Source organism: Bison bison, unplaced genomic scaffold, assembly GCF_000754665.1.
Source record: "Bison bison bison isolate TAMUID 2011002044 unplaced genomic scaffold, Bison_UMD1.0 scf7180017864164, whole genome shotgun sequence".
Taxonomy (NCBI): Eukaryota; Metazoa; Chordata; class Mammalia; order Artiodactyla; family Bovidae; genus Bison; species Bison bison.
In genome coordinates this window covers 1,945,611-1,953,523 of record NW_011494736.1, presented here as the reverse complement: position 1 = coordinate 1,953,523, position 7,913 = coordinate 1,945,611, and the positions used below count along the sequence as shown (strand labels likewise).

Here is a 7,913-nt window from a genome sequence, read left to right as displayed (position 1 = left end):
ATCCCATCCCTCTGGGTCATCCCAGTGCACCAGCCTTGAGCACCCTGTCTCATGCATCAAACCTGGACTAGAGATCTGTTTCACATATGATAATATACATGTTTCAATGCTATTTTCTTAGATCATGCTACCCTTGCCTTCTCTCACAGAGTCCAAAAGACTGTTCTATACATCTGTGTCTCTTTTGCTGTCTGGCATACAGGGTTATCATTATCATCTTTCTAAATTCCATATATATGTGTTAGTATACTGTATTGGTGTTTTTCTTTCTGACTTACTTCACTCTGTACAATAGGTTACAGTTTCATCCACCTCATTAGAACTGATTCAAATGTATTCTTTTTAAGGGCTGAGTAATATTCCACTGCATATATGTACCATGGCTTTCTTATCCATTCATCTGCTGATGGATATCTAGGTTGCTTCCAAGCCCTGGCTATTATAAACAGTGCTGTGATGAACATTGGGGTACACGTGTCTCTTTCAATTCTGGTTTCCTCAGAGTATATGCCCAGCAGTCAGATTGCTGGGTCATATGGCAGTTCTATTTCCAGTTTTTTAAGGAATCTCCACACTGTTCTCCATTGTGGCTGTACTACTTTGTGTTTCCCCCAACAGTGTAAGAGGGTTCCCTTTCCTCCCGTCCTCTACAGCATTTATTGTTTGTAGATTTTTGGATAGTAGCCATTCTGACCGGCATGAGATAATACCTCATTGTGGTTTGATTTGCATTTCTCTGATAATGAATGATGATGAGCATCTTTTCATGTGTTTGTTAGCCATCTGTATGTCTTCTTTGGATAAATGTATGTTTAGTTATTTGGCCCGTTTTTTGATTGGGTCATTTATTTTTCTGGAATTGAGCTGCAGGAGTTGCTTATATATTTTTGAGATTAATTCTTTGTCAGTTGCTTCATTTGCTATTATTTTCTCCCATTCTGAAGGCTGTCTTTTCACCTTGTTCATAGATTCCTTTGTTGTGCAAAAGCTTTTAAGTTTAATTGGGTCCCATTTGTTTATTTTTTGCTTTTATTTCCATTACTCTGAGAAGTGGGTCATAGAGGATCCTGCTGTGATTTATGTTGGAGAGTGTTTTGCCTATGTTGTCCTCTAGGAGTTTTATAATTTCTAGTCTTACATTTAGATCTTTAATTCATTTTGAGTTTATTTTTGTGTATGGTGTTAGAAAGTGTTCTAGTTTCATTCTTTTACATGTGGTTGACCAGTTTTCCTAGCACCATTTGTTTAAGAGATTGTCTTTTCTCCACTGTATATTCTTGCCTCCTTTGTCAAAGATAAGGTATCCATAGGTCCATGGATTTATCTCTGGGCTTTCTATTTTATTCCATTGATCTATATTTCTGTCTTTGTGCCATTACCATACTGTCTTGATGACTGTGGCTTTGTAGTAGAGCCTGAAGTCAGGCAGGTTGATTCCTCCAGTTCCATTCTTCTTTCTCAAGATTGCTTTGGCTATTCGAGGTTTTTTGTATTTCCATACAAATTGTGAAATTATTTGTTCTAGTTCTCTGAAAATACTGTTGGTAGCCTGATAGGGATTGCATTGAATCTATAGATTGCTTTGGGAAGTGTACTCATTTTCACTATATTGATTCTTCCAATCCATGAACATGGTATATTTCTCCATCTATTTGTGTCCTCTTTGATTTCTTTCATCAGTGTTTTATAATTGGAAAAGACTCTGATGTTGGGAGGGATTGGGGGCAGGAGGAGAAGGGGACAACAGAGGACGAGATGGCTGGATGGCATCACTGACTCGATGGATGTGAATCTGAGTGAACTCCGGGAGTTGGCGATGGACAGGGAGGTCTGGCGTGCTGTGATCATGGGGTCGCAAAGAGTTGGACACGACTGAGCAACTGAACTGAACTGAACTAATACATAGGTCTTTTGTTTCTTTAGGTAGATATATTCCTAAGTATTTTATTATTTTCATTGCAATGGTGAATGGAATTGTTTCCTTAATTTCTCTTTCTGTTTTCTCATTGTTAGTGTATAGGAATGCAAGGGATTTCTGTGTGTTAATTTTATATCCTGCAACTTTACTGTATTCATTGATTAGCTCTAGTAACTTTCTGGTAGAGTCTTTAGGGTTTTCTATGTAGAGGATCATGTTATCTGCAAACAGTGAGACTTTTACTTCTTTTCCAATCTGTATTCCTTTTATTTCTTTTTCTCTCTGATTGCTGTGGCCAAAACTTCCAAAACTATGTTGATAGTAGTGGTAAGAGTGGGCACCCTTGTCTTGTTCCTGACTTTAGGGGAAATGCTTTCAATTTTTCACCATTGAGGATAATGTTTGCTGCGGGTTTGTCATATACAGCTTTTATTATGTTGAGGTATGCTCCTTCTATTCCTGCTTTCTGGAGGGTTTTATCATAAATGGATGTTGAATTTTGTCAAAGGCTTTCTCTGCATCTATTGAGATATTCATATGGTTTTTATCTTTCAGTTTGCTAATGTGGTGTATTACATTGATTAATTTGCAGACATTAAAGAATCCTTGCATCCCTCGGATAAAGCCCACTTGGTCATGATGTATGATCTTTTTAATACATTGTTGGATTCTGTTTGCTATAATTTTGTAAGGATTTTTGCATCTGTGTTCATCAGTGATGTTGGCCTGTAGTTTTCTTTTTTTTGTGGCATCTTTGTCTGGTTTTGGTATTAGGGTGATGGTGGCATCATAGAATGAGTTTGGAAGTTTACCTTCATCTGCAATTTTCTGGAAGAGTTTGAGTAAAATAGGTGTGGAACTTAAATCTGAAATGAATGGTTAAATTTGCACTTTACAATTTGATTATTATCAACATCATCTAGAAACATTCATCTTTTCTGAGCAGTCTTCCAGATACATGGAAAAAATTAAAACGGCTTTCAAATATGCATTTGTATTTCAAATCATTAGCATCTGAAACCAGGAGAATATGGCTGTCCCATGAAAAGTACTGATAAAATTATTCATCCTTAATTGATTCCCTACTGCTGAGCTGCTAAGTCACTTCAGTCGTGTCCAACTCTGTGTGACCCCATAGACGGCAACCCACCAGGCTCGCCCGTCCCTGGGATTCTCCAGGCAAGAACACTGGAGTGGGTTGCCATTTCCTTCTCCAATGCATGAAAGTGAAAAGTGAAAGTGAAGTCACTCAGTTGTGTCTGACTCTTTGTGACCCCATGGACTGCAGCCTACCAGGCTCCTCTGTCCATGGGATTTTCCAGGCAAGAGTACTGGAGTGGGGTGCCTTCACCTTCTTCAAAAATAGCCTCTGGGTATATTAAAAAATTTTTTTCACTGTCATATCATAAATATAAGAAGGTCATCTCATTCCTGATCCCCCAAAGTAAGAAAATCTACTTAAAAAAATAAGTTGATAATTTTTGTAGTAAGAACTATGAATATCATTTATTGAGTAGAGGTCCTTCAAACTTAAGGTAAGAAAGTCGACAAATACTCAACACAGCTCTGCCTCTACCTTCTCCAATTTTGTTCATTTCAGGACGTTAAGCTACATGTTAACACAATATTTTCTAAGGTTCTTTATATAGGGAAGACATGTTTTGCTTTCTCATTTTTTTATGACTTTCAGGAAGCCCTCTTAATTCCTTAAAAGGTACTATCATTCTGAAAATCTCAAGAAGCCTAGCTACATATTCTACTCACAAAATTTTGCTCTGTACAAGTACATAAGCTGACTTTTAGGTAATACTTGAAAAACTGTTGACACTGCCAAGTGTGAATTCTTCATGTTGACACTTAACACTCTGACCTGATTCAAGGTCATCTTTTCTGGAAGGTCAAGGTCTAGCCTTTCAGGACAGATGCTACCAAGCAGTGAGGTATAGAAGAAGGAAAAAAAATAAAACCACAGCCTTTTCTTCTCCCCTCAACTCTTAAGAGCCTTCTTTCATGCTAGGGGGTTGGGGGATAACAAGTCTTCTGTGGATAAAACTTAAGAATGCTCCCCTTTATGTAGTGAAGTGGTACACATGACCCATTTCCCAAAAAGCACCAACTAGAAATGCACAAGGACTAAATACTGTACTGAAACAATACACCCACTTGTTCATGGAAATCAGACCCATCACTTACTGTGCTTTGATTTTCTAAAAACAAGATCAGACCATTATAAAAATGTACTTCCAAAATAAATTATTTCTAGAATATTAAATGCTTTATATTTTTCCAGCCCACATAATTCCACTATAAAATTGATTCCCTAGGTCATCATCAAATATTTACAGTATGTAAGAACACCTCATACCAAGGCAATTATTTTATGCCATTTTTTATAATTGTCTCATGGACATATTGTTACCAAAAAAAAAAAAAAAAACCCTCTGACCTTCCTATAATCAGTGACCAAAATCTGTATCTAAATCACTCTGCAGTGTTTGCATTTTGCATAGTTTTGTATAGTTTTGCATTTTGAATAAGAACCTCCCACAAAGATACAAAGAAATTCTGTTGATTATGAAAATTAGTGGCAAATTATAAGGTTTGAAAACTCAGATTCTTACATAAATAGAGATGAAATATCATGTGTTTTGTATAACCTTCAATCCAAGGTGAAGAGTTTGCTTTCTGAATGATTCCCAATAAATTATTAAAGCTTTGTGGAAAAAAGAAGTAAATATTGCTCTCATGCCTAAAATCTATCACTATAAAGACATTTAAATAAGTATAAATGTTTAAATATTTACATTACTTAATTTACAGATGTTCATTCACTAAAGTTCTTTCCCCAAATCTGAAATGAGATGTGACAGCAGATCTAAAAGATAAATTAAATTTCATTCCTCCCTCTGTCTCTTTTGGAAATCTTTCTTTTCTCTCTTGTTTTTGTATATTTTTCTCTGACCCAGATTTCCAGAGGAATATTCCTGAGGCAAGCAACATGAGAAGGTGCTCAAAAACTTATTTAGCACCTACCACATGCCAGTGATCATTTAAGGAGCTTGGGATATATCAGCAATAAAACAGAGACTCTGCCCTCATGGAGAACAAGTTGGATAGACAGGAAACAAACCATAAACAAGTGGCATCAAAATAAACAAGTAAATTACAAACTATTAGAAAGTTGTCCAGTAAGTTTGGCACAAATTAATTGAAGAACAAACCCTGAGCTGAACGGACGTGAAGTTATGTATATACTTTATATATCTCATTATGTGAATATCCCTATGTTTCACTACAGAAATATTAATGTGCTTGATAATAGTGTGAGGCCCCAAATCCCACTGAAGCTAGTGTATAATACATGGGGTACATCATATAATCTTCCAAAATGCAAAAAATTCTAAATTGCAAAACACATCTGGCCTTTGGTATAAGGATTGAGAACTTATTGTAAAAAGTAAAGCAGGGAATAATGACTGTAATTTTAAACACATTGTGAGGGAGGCCAAATGAAGTGAGTCAAGTGGTGCCACACATCCTCCAAACATATGTCTTCCTAGAACCCATGGCTGCAAACCTATTTGGGCATAAGGTGTTCACAGGAGTAATTAAGTTATGGATCTTGAGATGAGATCACCCTGTATTGAGAGGGGCTCTCAATCCAATGACAGATGGCTCAGAAAGACAGAGGGAAACTTGAGCAACAGTTCCAGAGAGAAAGGCCATGTGAAGATGGTGGCAGAGAGGGATTTCCAGCACCACCAGAATCTGGGAGAGAGTAGAGTAATGGATTCTCGCTCAAAGCCTTCAGAAGGAATAAACCCTATTGCTATAGACTGAATGTTTGTGTCTCCCTACCCCAAAATGCATATGCTGCTGCTGCTGCTAAGTTGCATCAGTCATGGCCGACTCTGTGCGACCCCATAGATGGCAGCCCACCAGGCACCCCTGTCCCTGGGATTCTCCAGGCAAGAACACTGGAGTGGGTTGCCATTTCCTTCTCCACAAAATGCATATGTTGACACTTAATCCCCATGTGATGGTATTGGACAGAGATTTTGGGAAGTGATTAGGTCATACAGGTGCTAATCATGAAACCCTCATGAAAGGAATTATTGCCCTTATAAAGGTGACCCCAGAGAGATCCCTCATCCTCTCTGCCATGTGAGGATATATAGCACAAAGATGACAGCTATGAACCAGGAAGCAGATTCCTATGCCAGGAATCTGCCTATGCCTTGAGCTTGAACACCTCAACCTCTAGAACTATGAGAAATAAATTTCTAGTGGTTATAAGCCAGAGAGTCTATGGTGTTTTGTTATAACAGTCCAAGCAAATGAAGATACCTATTCAATCAACATATTGATTTCAGACTTCTGACCTCCAGGGCTGAGAGAATAAATTTCTGTTGTTTTAAGCCATGCAGTCTCTACTTATTTGTACAGCAGCCCTAATATACTAATAAACTAATATACTTAATTAAGAAAATAACCACTAAGCAAAGACTTAAAATAGGTGAGGAAGTCAAGCCAGGTGGATGCCTGTGAGAAGAACAATCTAGACAGAGGGGAGAGCTAATAGAAAGCCCTCAATTAAGCATATGTGAGGAATATTCTAGGATGGCTACTGTGGCTCTGTTTAGAATAAGCTGTAAGAAAGCCAAGGATAGAAACAGAACATCAGTTATGACACCAATGAAATATTGCAAACAAGAGATGCTGGTTATTGAGACCACAGGGGTGTTAGTTGTAGTAAAGACAGTCAAACCCTGGATGTATTCTGCAGGCAAAGACATTAGCATTTCCATTGGAGTAAATGTATGCTGTGAAAAAAAAAATGTATTTGTTTTATGCTTTGGGTTTTTTTTTTTTTTTTTTTAGGCTGAACATCTGGAAGAATGGAGTTACTTCCTACTGAGATGTAGAATACCAAAGCAGGTCTAGGGGAGACTCTCAGAAGTGCAATATAGCTTGAGATGTCTATTAAATATCCAGGTAGAAATGTTGAATATATAACTGGCCATAAGAGTCTAAGGTTCATAAGAAAGTTCAGGAGTAGAAATGAAAATTTGAGAATTGTGGACATAGAGCTGGTATGAGATCTCTAAAGAGAAAGAGATGACAAAGAGTATCAAGGACTGACTCCTGGGGCATACAAACATTAAGACAGCAGGTATAAATCAATAAATTGGCTGAGGAGATTGACAAGAAGCTGCTAACAAAGTAGGGGAAAACCAAGAAACTATGGTACCCTAAGGCCAAGGATGGAAAGAGGAAAGAGTAATCACTGTGGAACGATCTCACAGATCAACTAGGATGAGGATTAATAATTAACTAATGAGTTTAGAAACACAGGTAATTAGTGATGTTGATAAGAGTAGTTTGGTGACTCAAACACCTGATGAAAATAGGCTTAAAAAGAAAATAATAAGAGGCAATAAACAGGGACAATTATTTAAAGGCATTTGGCTACTAGGAAGAAGAAGAAGAAAAAAAAACAAGGGCTGTAGCTAGGGGGATGAGAAGTGAGGCCAAGAATATTATGATTAATTTTGTACTCACTTGATTTTATGAATATAGATTTTAAAACTCTTTTGAAACAAGTAATCAGCCCTGGGATTTCTTCGGAAGGATGATACTAAAGCTGAAACTCCAGTACTTTGGCCACCTCATGCAAATACTTGACTCATTGGAAAAGACTCTGATGCTGGGAGGGATTGGGGACAGGAGGAGAAGGGGACGACAGAGGATGAGATGGCTGGATGGCATCACTGACTCAATGGATGTGAGTCTGAGTGAACTCCGGGAGTTGGTGATGGACAGGGAGGCCTGGCGTGCTGTGATTCATGGGGTTGCAGAGTCGGACACGACTGAGTGACTGAACTGAACTGAATCATGCAGAGTATATTATAAACATTTAATACATAGAAATTTTGAAATCATATAGAAAAGCATATAAATTTATGTTTCAAAACTGTTTAAGAAGCATTTGCCT

General features: G+C 37.6%; 1 protein-coding gene across 3 annotated transcripts in view; it reads right to left on the bottom strand.

The window, feature by feature from the left end:
* The window catches only part of NAALADL2 (N-acetylated alpha-linked acidic dipeptidase-like 2), a 1,240,647-nt gene that overhangs the window by 1,099,907 nt on the left and 132,827 nt on the right, over positions 1 to 7,913 (bottom strand). The gene's annotated exons all lie outside the window — the stretch shown is intronic.